Below are 14,281 nucleotides of genomic sequence, written 5' to 3' on the forward strand. Positions count from 1 at the left end.
TTGCCCTGCAATGATGGGACCTGCTGGGTCCTAAATGCAATAGCATGTATCTTCATAAGAGAGAGACAGGAGGAATTCTCAGGGAGGCAGAGAAGAAGGCAAACATAAAGATGGAGAGATGTGGCCACAAGCCAAGGAACCCCAATAACCCGGAACCTGGAAGAGGCAAGAGAGGAATCTTCCCTAAAGCCACTGGAGGAAGCACAACTCTGTCACCATCTTGCTTTCAGACTTCTGGCCTCCAGAACTGTGAAAGAATGCATTTTTTTTTTTTTTTGGAGTTTAAGCAGACCAGTTTGTGTCATTTGTGTTGGCTGCCCTAGGAAACGAAAACGAAAACTAAAATCCACAGTGTTTGAGGGCCAATTGACTGCCCTCCCATTCACACCCTGAGGAACAGATATTTGTCTAAAGCATTTTAGATTAAGTAATAATAACTTCCTAGGCTTTGAAGAACCATTTATCAAGAGCTAATCTATTTTTAGTTTTCACCAACATAATTTTCCCCCCAAGAACTGTGAGTCTAGGTTTCTATTAGAAAGAAAAATGTTGAAGGTAACGGATTTTTGATCCTGACTTGGGTATGGTATTTACACAAGCTATTAAGTTCTGTATTATTTACTGTCATTTCAAACACAGAGACAAATGTCAGAAGGGAAGATAGAGACCAATATGAATTCCTTATGAAGAAAAAAAGTGACAGAGAAAGAATGAGAGAGAAAGAAAATGGCACTCATGTATCAAGGAATAGAGTTTAGATCTGTGGCCGGTGCCTTATGAAGCTTGTGAACTGTAAATAACAACTTCATCATTCCCACCCAGGAAATACAGTTCTCCTGGGGAAACTACAGAGGGGCAGCAACAGCCATTAGTGTAGGATCAGCTATGATTTACCTTTGATATTACCAACATGGCAATCTGCACTAAGCAAGAGGCTTCTTTTCCAATAACCCCGAAGGATGTTCAGAGGTCAAAACTGGAGTTTTCTAAGATCAACATTGTTGGAGGAAAAAGTTCCACAAAAGCAGTAAAGTTTTTCAGACCTGTACAGATTTCAAGCATAAAATCAAACTTTACATTCCATGATGGGATTAATTTGAAAATTACCATCTTGTGTCTCAGATTGATTTAAACAAACTGCCTCCATTGCCCTGGAAGCGTCCTCAAATTGTGCAGTGGGACCAAATATATAATAGGCTGGAGGCCAGGATGGGGTGTTCTGTGCAGGTGAAAACTTTCTCAGTCTATTCCCAGTGATAAGACAGCCACACCCATATGCATGAGCTCCTGTTCATAAGCAGTAGGTGTCCATGTTCGTAAAAAGGAATAAAAAGTAGGTTGAAGATAATATAGCACTCCTTGGCTTTCTTTTTTAAAATTTGTATTGAAATATAGTTGATTTACAGTGTGGTATTAGTGATTCAGTTATTGTTCTATTGTTCAGTCACTAAATCACGTTCAACTCTTTGTGATGCCATGAACTGCAGCACGCCAGGTTCCCTGCCCTTCACTAGTTCCCAGAGTTTGCTCAAGTTCATGTCCATTGAGTCAGTGATACCATCCATTCATCTCATCCTGTCACCCACTTTTCCTTTTGCCCTCAATCTTTCCCAGCATCAGAGTATTTTCATATATATATATATATATACTCTTTTGTAACATTCTCTTCCATTATAAGTTATTACAAGATATTGAGTATAGTTTCCTGTGTTATGCAGCAGGTCCTTGTTGATTATCTATCTTATACATGAAAAGTCAAAGTGTTAGTTGCTCAGTTATGTCTGACTCTTTGCAACCCCATGGACTATCGCCCACCAGGCTCCTCTGTCCATGGGATTCTCCAGACAAGAATACTGGAGTGGGTTGTCATTGCCTTCTCCAGAGGATCTTCCTGACCCAGAGACTGAACCCAGCTCTCCTGCACTGCAGGCAGATTCTTTACTGTGTGAGCCACCATATAGCAGTGTTTATATTTTAATCCCAAACTTCTAATTTATCCCTCCTCGCCTTTCCCCTTCAGTAGCCATAAGTTTATTTTCTATATCTGTGAGTCTGTTTCTGTTTTGTAAGTAAGGTCATTTGTATCAATTTTTTAGATTCCACATAAGTGAGATCATATGATATTTGTCTTTGTCTGGTTTACATCACTTAGTATGATGATCTCTAGGTTGATCCATGTTGCTGCAAATGGCATTATTTCATTCTTTTCATGGCTGAGTAACACACACACACACACACACAGATCACATCTTCTTTATCCATTCATCTATTGATGGACATTTAGGTTGCAGGCTTTCTTTTAAGTCAATCTTTGATTCAGATTTTCTGGGAATCTGCGTTTAAGTGGGTTAACAATGAGAGTGCTGACTCTAAGGAAGAATGTATTATCTCAGCCTACTGATAATGATAATAGCATCTCTATTAAGTGACTTTGGGGACTAATATATATTTAGTTTTTATTCTGTCTACAAGGTTGAGCTTCTGTTGATTCATAATCTGAAGAAATTCACGTAACCAGTATGAAGAGAGTACTTGATATGTCACCCACTTGGCTATTAAAACATATATATATATATATGTATGTATGTATGTATATATATATTATGGCCTTTAACTCTCAAAACATTCTGGTGAGCCAACTGTTAGCATCCCTCTTTTACATGTGAGGGATCTAAACTTCAACATGTAATTTAGAAATTTTAAATGAGAGCACCAAGGTTTACAATTTAGAAATTCATACCTAATCAATAGTTTATACCAAATGTATTCTACCATCCATTTCAAGTTTGAAAGCATAGTTTTAAAACCAGGTGAGAACAGACATCAAAATGGTTCTAACCATACATCAGTGAAAGAGTGAAATACAGATGACTATGTTGAATATACTGAATGGGAGGTCTTACACACCCATGTTGTTGGAGAAGGCAATGGCGACCCACTCCAATACTCTTGCCTGGAGAATCCCATGGACGGAGGAGCCTGGTTGGCGGCTGTCTATGGGGTCGCACAGAGTTGGACACAACGGAAGCGATGTAGCAGCAGCAGCAGCACACACCACGTTATTACTCTTTAAAAAACCTATAATAAGTCCTCTGTGAAGGCAGGTATAGTTGTTACCCTGACATTAACATTCTGTGTTCGGCTTTAATATATTTTCTAATTGTCTATTCCCCTTCCTATAGGAGGATATCAGATTCCCTCCAGTTGTCACATAACTTTTAATATCGCTCTGTGTTAGAAATGTAATTCCCCATTCTATGGACTTTCTGTAGCCAATGACATTTGAGCAGAAGTTTTAAGGGTGATATCCTATCGCCAGTACTCTTACTGTTTCCCTTGCCAGGAAAGGAATGGTTCAGATAGGAACTTCTGCCTCCTTCTAGATCTTGAAGTGAGAAGGCCCATGGAGCCTAATTAGAGATGACTACAGATAATAGCATAAAAACTGAGTGAGAGAGAAACTACCATTGTTGTAAATGAATGAGCTTTTAGAAGTCTTGTTTGTTGCTGCAGCCTACGTTAGCACAAGCTGACTATTACATCCAAGTATTGTTCTGCTTTTAAAAAAATGAATTCCCAAGCTTTCATATGATTCTCAACCTTAAATTCTATACTGAAATAAGCTAGCAACTAAATGTGAAGGTTGAAAAAAGTCATTTTTATGGCTTGAAAATAAAATGTCTTTGAAAATTTACCTCCAATATACTCTTTCTCAAGGAAGTCACTGGAAAATATATTCCATTAAGCAAATGACCAAAAAAGGAAGAATACATGGGATCCAGGAAAATGGGAAATCCAGTTCAAAGAGAAGCAGATAAAACAATTAGCGTAACAGCACAGAGAAATGTCCAGATGACAGTTGTATATCAATTACATAAGGGCATATAATAAAACTCCAGGAGAGATTTCCTCAAAAATATGAAATTGATAGGATACCGAAAGTGTTGAACGTCTATAGAGCTTTACTACTAGATGTGAGGCTCAGGATCATTTTTAATTAAAAAAAAAAAAAAAAAGGAAGCTAAGCAAAAGGGTGGGAAAAGGTAATTATTAACTCTAGGAAAGGAAAACATGGTGTGAAGGAAAAGAAAATTAATCATGGTTCAGCTATAGAGAATGTTTACCCAGTCATAATACAAACACTGAATACTGTACCCAGAATTATAATACAAGTGTATTGGGAAAATGTGTGAACTGGAAGGCTATTATGTAAAGGAGGAGGTGGTAAAAGAGAGCTAATCTTTCATAGAGGGGAGTTAATTGATAATATCTATAATGAAAAAATTAAGCAGGAATATATACATGTTTTCTAGAGATGTGTAAGTAAATTCAGAGAACATCAGTTGAAGAGTTGAAAGTTGCTGCGTTAGGGGGGCTGACAAAAGGGGAAGGCAGAATACAGTTTTTTGTAACAAACCTTTTAGAAAGAAACTAGGTTGAATCCTTGAAATGCACGCATGTATAATTTGATGTGAAATAAACACTATTTAAATAAATATCCATTTTCAAGTAAGAGGGGTATAATTTAGAAGTTGGTATCAGGTAGTTCAGGGAAAAGCAGAAATGTTCCCCTACCTAGTTGTATTTTTCTAAGTTAAAAATCACATTTTCGGATCTGCAGGTTACTGCTAATTTCTGCCTTTCATTTGATCTCAAGCCTCAGTGTTAAGTTTCTGGAAGTTTTCTTCTTTAGTTTTTTCAGAGAAGAGCAAAAAATGTCTATGATGAAAAGCCAAAACCCAAAGCAGAAGCAAGTAAAGAGAAAAATCTCACAAATCAGACTGAAAATACAGCATCTATTAGCCTCCTGAGGCTCTGTATCAAAACACAGGATCTTGGAACCTGATCGGATTTGGAAATCCAGAACCCCTGCTGTTTCTTCTCTTTTCTTTAGTTTCTTTTTTCTCTTTGCTTCTAGTGTGCTGCAACCAGCAGGGGCTGGGAATGTGGTACTGTGGTACGTCCCTCCGGCCCAGATATTCACTCCATTGCTGGGCTGCATACTGAATGACCAATTAAAAATCAGCATTCTCAGAATTAATTCTGACCCCTGGGAGCAGGGTTCCCTCTGGAGTTGGCATGAGTGTATATGAATGTGCAAGGGAGCTTGCTGAAAGGCAGCTGACAGGATTTGCATCAGACCTTTGTGTGTCTATGCCTGTATCAACCTTTTGATAAAATACCTCTTTGAAAAGCCAGTCCTCGGTTTTCAAGCCTTGCAAATCCCCCAGAGAAAGATTATCACTTAGATAAGCAGCAGTATGTTAAATGACTCCATCTGCAAATGGATTAAACACACACACACATACATACATACACACATCAACCAGAACAACAAATCCACATAGAATAAGAAAACTTCACATCTTCTTCTTCCAGTGACTTATAGGGTTGTCTTAAAACAAGGTTCTTCAAAAAAGACACAGTGGAAGAGACTGGGAGTAAAAAATCCTTGCTCAGTCACCCTTATGAAAAGTCTGTAGACTGAAATGGAAAAGCTATATTATAATCTCCTTTACGAAAATGGCTCCATCTATAAAGTAAGTGTTCTATTATTCCTCTTTAATTTCTAGCACTTCTTCTCTTAGAGAACATCCGACATGAAAAACTTCTGCAATTAGATTTCACAGAAACATGAGATAATAAGTTTCGAGCTGGTTGGAAGCGCTGGGATAATTTAAAACATAAGGGATGAACCTCTGCAATGAAGAGATGATAAGGCATAAGCTCTGAGAAGGCAGGTTCGTGTGGCTGGTTAGTTAGGGCTTCCTGATTTCTAGTCCACGCATGTGGCTGATAATGTAAAAAAACATTCAGAATGAAAGGCCATTTGATGGTGTTGGGCTGCGCCTCTCAAACCTGCAGACCTTGTGGTTGTCCAGATGTGAGATGAATAAGAAGCCTGGAAACTGACAGAAACGGGAGAATCTTACACATGTGGAGCAGAAGGTCCCCGTGTAAAGGAGACGGCCGACGGGACATGGCTGCGTTCTTCTCCACTTGGGGGAAAAAGCTGGCTACTGTTTACGTGGGAATTGACATCAGGGTGCCTCATCAGTTACCAGGGAAACCAGCACCTGGGGCAGGGAGCAAGCATGTAGGTAGTTACTCATTATGCCCTAAAATTAAGAAGAAGCAGCATGGGATTAAGGTCGAGCATGGGATGTACGGAGAGCAAGAGGGCAGCCATCTTGAATGGCCTGACCATACGGGCAGGAATAGGGTGAATGCCAGAAAGCAGAATGACCTCCAGTTCTCAGATAGCAATTTTTTTTTTAACCTGGTGTACAGGTAACATTTACAAATAAAAAGAAGGTATTAGGTATAAAGAATCGATGCCTTTGAATTGTGGTGCTGTCGAAGACTCTTGAGAATCCCTTGAACTACAAGGCGACCAAACCAGTCGATCCTAAAGGAAATCAACCCTGAATATTCGTTGGAAGGATTGATGCTGAAGCTGAAGCTCCAATACTTTGACCCCCTGATGCGAAGAGCCGACTCATTGAAAAGACCCGGATGCTGGGGAAGACTGAAGGCACAAGGAGAATAGGGCAACAGAGGATGAGATGGTTAGATAGCCTCACTGACTGAATGGACATGAACTTGAGCCAACCCCGGAGATAGTGGAGGACAGGTGAACCTGGGGTGCTGCAGTCCATGGGGTCTCAAAGAACTGGACACGACTTAGTGACTGAATAACAGCAAAGGTGTAAAAAATCTGCAGACTCTGCCCAAAGAGAGAGCCAAGTTTATGCCCACGTTTGCCTTATTTTGAAAAGCACTACTTACAGGACCTTTGTTGACTGTTCTTTGAAGCTAGTGAGAAAACAGGTGAGGGGAAAATTTGAACACAAAACCTGAATTTAATCACAGATCCTCTGACACACATCCAGCCCAAGGCTCCCTCAGTTGCAGCTCTTCTTAGGTAACTGCCCAGAAGCAAAACTGAAAGAAATATAAAGGAAGCTTATTCCCAGAGACTATTTTCCTGGCTTTCAAGGCCTTTTTTCCAATGATTTTCTTTTTTTTCTCACCCATCTTATTAAGTGAAATATGATGAAAGTTTAGGAATTTTAAATCCACAAGTACCTTTACAACGGAGCAAAATAATCTCGGAGCACGGATTATGTTCTGGGTAGGGAGGATACATATTCACGTTCAAACAGTTATCCATTAAACCCATATGAGTGTCACCAAACAATCTCTTCCCATCCTTTTCTATTTCACTCCATTTTATAATCTCAAATTCATCTCATAGGCCCTTTCTTGGCAAATTACTACAATGCATTCACTTCTGAGGAACCTCAGTCATTACAGAATGTGTATTTCCAGAGAGTATAACCCCAATGAGTGCACTGAGAAAATCAGCTGGATCCAGGTGGAGGCCATCTACGATGATTCTCCTGTGGCTGGAACTAGTTTCATGAGCTGCCAATGTCCAAAGCTATTTATAAGAACATAATGGAGGAAGTATCATCTCAAAACCACACTAGCCAGGAAACAAATTCTAGGCAAACCAGCATGTTGAGATAGGATAAAAATGAAAGAAAGAAAGAAAGCCTCTAATAGGTTTGCTTCTCTTTTGTGCCAGCTGGTCTCCCTGGAGAATCCCCTGTGCCAACTTAGTCTGCAGGTATGTTCCCTAGGCTTCTCTTACTGGGTTAGTCAAAAAGGAAAGCCTGGGCACCACTGCCAGTGCTTGCCACCCATTGATCAACACAACGTCCTATGAACAAAGAGGGTATGAGTTATGAAGGGCATCTTCAACCTTTGCCCAAAGGGAGAGTGAGATTCACGCCTCTTTTATTCCACTTGGAAGTCTCTTCCTCTCTCAGTTCCTTTGTTCCTTGGAGAACCTCAGTCCTTCTGGCTTGGAGTCTCTCACCACTCATCCTCTTTAGACAAAATCTATTGTGTATACCAACCATCAAGCCCAGTGACTTTTGGAGTTTGCAAATGCTTACCTGAATTAGGCTTATTTGTCCTGGGACACAACTCTGCTTCCTTCACTCAACTAAGCCTTCAATTCAGGGTCAGTGCATTCTGCAAAGAGATGAAACACACACAGCTCCCGGAAGGGGGACCCCATGCTTCTGTACCCTTGTTCTTTAACAGTGTATTTATTACGTTTCCCCTCGGGAGGAGCACTGGGTCCCGTCAGTGAGCACAAACCCCTCTAGCCACACTGGAGTTGTAGTTGCATGTCCTCATCACCAGATAATTATGTCTTCTAAAAATAGTATAATCATTAACATCTCCCCAACCTAATTACGGTTCAGTTCCCAGGTAATCTATTACATTGGACACATCCTCAAATCCAAAGTGATTTCTATGGTAGACTTAGGTCAAGGTCCCCATCTCAATGTCCTTTTCTCCTCCTTTTCTTTAACATGACATGTGACACTTTTCCATGCACTTAGTCTTTCAGTCGTGTCCAACTCTTTGCCACCCCATGGACAGTAGCCCATCAGGCTCCTTTGTCCAAGGGATTCTCCAGGCGAGAATACTGGAATGGGTTGCCATGCCCTCCTCCAGGCGATCTTCCCAACCCAGGGATCGAACCCAGGTCTTCCTCTTTCAGGCAGCTTCTTTACCGTCTGAGCCACCTCCATTCATGTTTATTTCAAAAATATTAGTTCTCTGGAGAGAGGTAGATAGATGCATAAACCAAAGTCCATGCATCCTTTCTTACCGAGTCAGAACCCTTAGGATACGCATAATCATATCTTGGTCACTCACTTCCCTGGTTCCTTGGACAGTTAATGACAGAGGAGGATAGGCAAGGCACTTTTAATAAGTCAGGAACGGGCTTTATTTAAAACTCTGATCCATGCCTTTGCATTTTTGGGTCTTTTGAATAAAAATAGGTAGCCTAATTTGCACACTCTTTGAATGCTTTCTCTCTGTGTATCTCAGCTCTTCCTTGGCATTCTGCTGAACACGCACCTTGGTAAGAATTCAAGGCTTCCTTGGCATGATTTTGATGAATAGGAACCTATGAGGCTTAATAAGAGGCACCAAAACGGACAGGCACCTAAGGGGAGAAGCAGGTCTGTGTTGATGGATGTCTTTCCCAGGGGACTTGGGGCACTGCTGAGATGCAGTTTTTTTTTCAGCAAGTGGTAAAATGGAAAGATAATTCAAGGCAGCACATGCAAGGCAGAATGTGCAGTGTATTTTCTCAGCAGAAGGAATCAGATAAGCAGCTGCTTCACGGGGTGCCAAGGGGACAAACAGCAGAGAAGAAATGCAGCAGCCCAGAAAAGTCTGCATGGACTGGAAACACAAAAATCACCCTCATTGAGTCAAGTGATGGTTTAAGCGAGCTTATCTATTCATTCTTTATTGTACTAAACTAGGGGGATTCTGTTTATTCTGTTTAAAAAAAAATAAGGGCTTTCCTAATCTTTATGATCAGAGGAAACAAAAGCTGAAAGATACTATAACAGCTGCTTTTTAAAAAATAATTTTATTTATTTATTTGTTTTTCATTTATTTTTGGCTGTGCTGGGTCTTCATTGCTGGGCAGGCTTTTTTCCCTAGTTGCAGTGAGCAGGGGCTATTCTCTCCTTAATGGAGGATGAAATTTAAATGCAGGAAGTGTTCAATCAAAAACTATAATCATGTCAAGTAGAATTAGAACCGATAGGCATCAACTTTATTTTCCCGAGTTCAAGAACTTTGATAATCGCAAGCTAAAAGAGAGTGAGAGTTTTTAGGAAGATAGAGCCAAAGGAAGACTATTGAAATTGTTGTTGTTTTTTTTTTTTTGTATTATTTGTTTCCTGGGAGATTGACCACATTCATAAACAGAGAGAATCGGGCCGATAAGGAAGGGGAGATGGAACATGCAGGGGAGAGAGGACAACTGATCCAGCCAAGTCTGGGAGGTTTTGCAGAAGGAATGAACTCCCAGACATGATGAAAGGGGCCATCAGGCTCATAGAGAAGCAGGGGCACTCCCTTAGGGAAACACAAGGGAACTCATGAAAGGGGTCCTAAGAGGTGATCTAATTGTGAATACTGAGAAAAGCTGAACGAGTTATTCCTGATATTATTTCACCCTAGCCTTGCCTGCGTAGTTAGTCATCTGCTGAAACAAAGAATGGTAGGAATAGGAAACTTAAGAAGAGGAGAAAGAATTTTAAAAGCCTTGTGATCAAATGAGAAGAATTGACCAGGAAGAAGGAAAACAGTTACTGCCTTGTGTGACCTGTGGTTCTCAAACTTAGCACATTTCAGAATCATGTAGAGTGTGTGTGTGAAAACCCCTTGCTGGATCCACCTCCCAGAGATTCTGTGGAGCAGTGCTAGGATTTCTAAGTGCTCCCAGCTGATACTGATGCTGACATTCTAGGGACCACATTCTGAGAACCACTGTTATTTTTTTTTTAAGACGGAGTATGAAAAGAAAGTATTTAAGCCCAGAAAATTTCTCTGCAGAATTCTTTATAAGGATGTAACTTTATTAGATTAATTTAGAGGGCAAAACTTCATGATATTTATGTTTTGTTTTATGTGTTTTCAGGATTCCATGCCTTTGTTCAGGCTCTTTCCTTGGTTTGGAATACCCTTTTCTCTGTAACCTGATTTTGATTCTATGCATCCTTTGTAGACCTCCTCAAGTTTACCTTTCCAGGAAATAGTGTTTCTATCTCTCTTTGGAATTATCTAAGCTCTGCTTTTTATGAGGGCTTCCCTCATGGTGGGAAGGATGAGCCACCTCATGGTGGCTCAGACAGTAGAGAATCCGCCTGCAATGCTGGAGACCTGGGTTTGATTCCTGGGTTGGGAAGATGGCCTGGAGGAGGGCATGGCAACCCTCTCCAGTATTCTTGCCTGGAGAAACCCCACGAACAGAGGAGCCTGGAGGGCTACAGTCCATAGGGTTGCACAGAGTCGGACCTGACTGAGTGACTAAGCAAGCACAGCTTTTTATGAGCACATCATATAATTTACGTGCATCCAAATGTCATTTGGTGAAATACATTGCTTGACCACATGTCTGGATCTCCAGACCCCTAAACTGTAAGCTCCTGGAGGACAGAAATTATCCTATCTTCCCCGCTTCCTTGCAATTTTAAGCACAATGTCTGAAAGAGAGTTGCCCAGTATTATTCCTGAGACTGAAAAATAGGGTTGCTCCCCTAAAGGCTGCTTAAGAGACTCAGGAATATCCAGCAGCATAGGCGGGGAACATTAAATCAGAGAACATCAGAATACACTTTTGCTTTAAATGATTTGCCTTTTCCCCCTTGACAGCAGCTCTTATTAAAATAACATTAGCTAAAAATATTTCTGTGCCAAAACTAATTATGATAATGTTTCTCTGCATTTATATAGTTCATTTTATTCTAAAAAATGCATAGTACACAGACCTCAGCTTAGGAGAAAAGAAAAGCACTGAACTGGACTTGAGCTTCTCATTCTATCATGGGGCAGCCTTTCTATCTTATACCGTATCCCTAAGCCCATTAGCTCTGCTGCTGTCTGAATATGGGCTCAAGCATTGTTTGAAGGCCTCACAGAACCTACTTGGGCATGGATTCCAAAGAGAAATTTCAATTAGTCCCCCTCAAAGGATTAAATGTTGTCATTCCTCACTGAATTCTCTCATCTTGAACAGGTGATTAAGATCCTAATGGGCTCATACAGTTTTTCAGTCCCTTCCAACCAATTATGGTACTGAAGAAATTGCCAAAAGGGAAAAAAAAGAAAGAGCACAATGGGAAGCTGAAGGAGGATTCTTGTAAGAATTCTGCAAGCCTTTCTCAGAGTGAAAGGGTCTATTTGTTAGGAGGCTTGTCAGAAAGCTCTTACAATTTTCACCTTAGGTGTGTGGTACCCAGGACTCTTCAGCTCTCTTCCCATCAATCTTGTTTGTCTGTTACCAGAAACCAACAGGATGCACAGGCGCACTGAGGCACACACCCACATGCACACATCGTTACTTTTCACGACTGTGAAAAAAACAAATAGATCTGATCTCTGTCCATAGTTTCTGGAACGGAGCTTCAAAATCCCTTAGAATTTCCAGAATGCTCGGAGTATCTTCATTATTCTAATGGTGACACGTGGTGGCCTCTAGATAGTTTCAGAATGGAAGCTGGTCTCCAGCAAGACCAACCACTTGTTCAGAGGGTTGGAACTTTGGGACAACCTTACCTCCAGGGAGGAGAGGAGAGCCATTAATAAAAATTGAGTTCAACCACACAGCCAGTGATTTAATCCAACATGACTACATAATGAAATCCCAATAAAATCTCTGGACACTGAAGCTCAGTGGAGCTTCCTGACTGGTGAACACGCTGATGTGTTGGGAGGGTGACATGCCCTTGATTCCACCGGGAGAGGACATAGATGGTAACAATTCAGATTCTAATTCCAAAATGTGTTTTCTCCTGCTCTAAGCAGTTCTGCTACACCAGCTATGTTAAATGTTAGCTGCTCAGTCATGTCTGACTGTTTGCGACCCCATGGATTCCTCTGACCATGGAATTCTCCAGGCAAGAATACTGGAATGGGAAGCCATTTCCTTCTCCAGGGTATATTCCAGACCCAGGGATCAAATCTGGGTCTCCCGCATTGCATGCAGATTTTTATTGTCTGAGCCACCAGGGAAACCCCACGCCAGCTGTGTACTTCAATTCAACTCAATTCTGACTCTATCTAAAAATAACATCAGATTCCACAGGTTAAGGACTCAGTCCCACAAGATTTCCCTCCATTTCCAATGCTAATTGAACGCAAATTCAGATTGTTCCGTGTGCTTCTGACCAATTGACGATAAAGCACAGTATCCCATGACTCCCTCCTCCAGTTTAACTTGGTAGAACAGCTCATAGAACTCAGGAAAATGTTTTAATTGCTAGATAACCAGCTTCTTATAAAAGGATCTTATCAGTTGGAAGAGCTACATAAGGCAAGGTATGTGGGAAGGGGCACAGAACGTCCTTGCTGCCTCCAGGACCATCACTCTCGCCACATCTTCGCATGTCTACTAATCCATAAGACCTTCAAATCTCATCCTTTTATGGCTTTATGGTGACTTTATTACATTGTCAAGACCAAATTATGGACTTTGGTGATTGATTCAACCTCCAGTCCCTCTCCCCTCCCCACAAATCAGGGCTGAGACTGAATATTCCTACTCCCTAATCACATGGTTGGTTCTCCTGGCAACCAACCTTCATCCTTAGGTCCTTTCCAAAAGTCAGGTTATTAATATAATGGAAGACACCTTTATTGTTGTTCTCATTTCAGCAGTTCCAGTGGTTTTAGGGGCTCTGTGCTAGAAACAATATGAAGACCAAACATATATACATATATATATATATATATATATGTGTGTGTATATAAAACATATATTTATATTTTTTAATATTTCTATTTATTTATCTGGCTGTGCTGGGTCTTAGTTGTGGCATGTGGGATCTAGTTCTCCTGAAAGTGAAAGTGAAGTCGCTCAGTCGTGTCCAACTCTTTGCGACCCCACGGACTGACTATAGCCCACCAGGCTTCTCTGTCCATGGGATTTTCCAGGCAAGAATACTGGAGTGGGTTGCCACTTCCTTCTCCAGGAGATCTTCCTGACCCAGGGATTGAACCCTGGTCTCCCGCATTGTAGGCAGACCCTTTACCGTCTGAGCCACCAGGGAAGTTCTAGTTCTTCTTCTGCTGCTGCTAAGTCACTTCAGTCGTGTCCAACTCTGTGTGACCCTATAGATGGCAGCCCATCAGGCTCCCCCGTCCCTGGGATTCTCCAGGCAAGAACACTGGAGTGGGTTGCCATTTCCTTCTCCAATGCCTACTAGGGATCAAATCTGAGCTCCCTGCAATGAGAGCACAGAGTCTTAGTTACTGGACCTCTAGGGAAGTCCCAAATATATTTCTTGTTATAAATGACAACATCATAAAAGGTCTGTGTCCTGGACCCTCCCAGACCTCACCTACTATGTATCCTTTGTAATAAAACTGTAATAATAAAGTATAGTGCTTTTTATAAGTTCTGTGAGTCATTCTAGGGAAATATCAAACCTGAGGTGGCTGTAAGAACCCTTGAGTTGATATCCAGTCGATCAGAAGCACTAGGGGCCTGGCAGCTCCACTTGTGGTTGGCATTTGAAGTGAGGACAGTCTTCTGGAGGACAGAGCTCTTAACTAGTGGGTCTGCACTGACTCTGAGTGATGGATGTTGGAAGTGGGTTGTAGTATACTCTGGCTGGGGTTGAAAGGGAACAGTGAGACAGATAGATCAGGCCGACTTCTCCCACAAGCCCCC

This window comes from Cervus elaphus, chromosome 32 (genome assembly GCF_910594005.1).
Source record: "Cervus elaphus chromosome 32, mCerEla1.1, whole genome shotgun sequence".
In the NCBI taxonomy this organism is placed as follows: domain Eukaryota; kingdom Metazoa; phylum Chordata; class Mammalia; order Artiodactyla; family Cervidae; genus Cervus; species Cervus elaphus.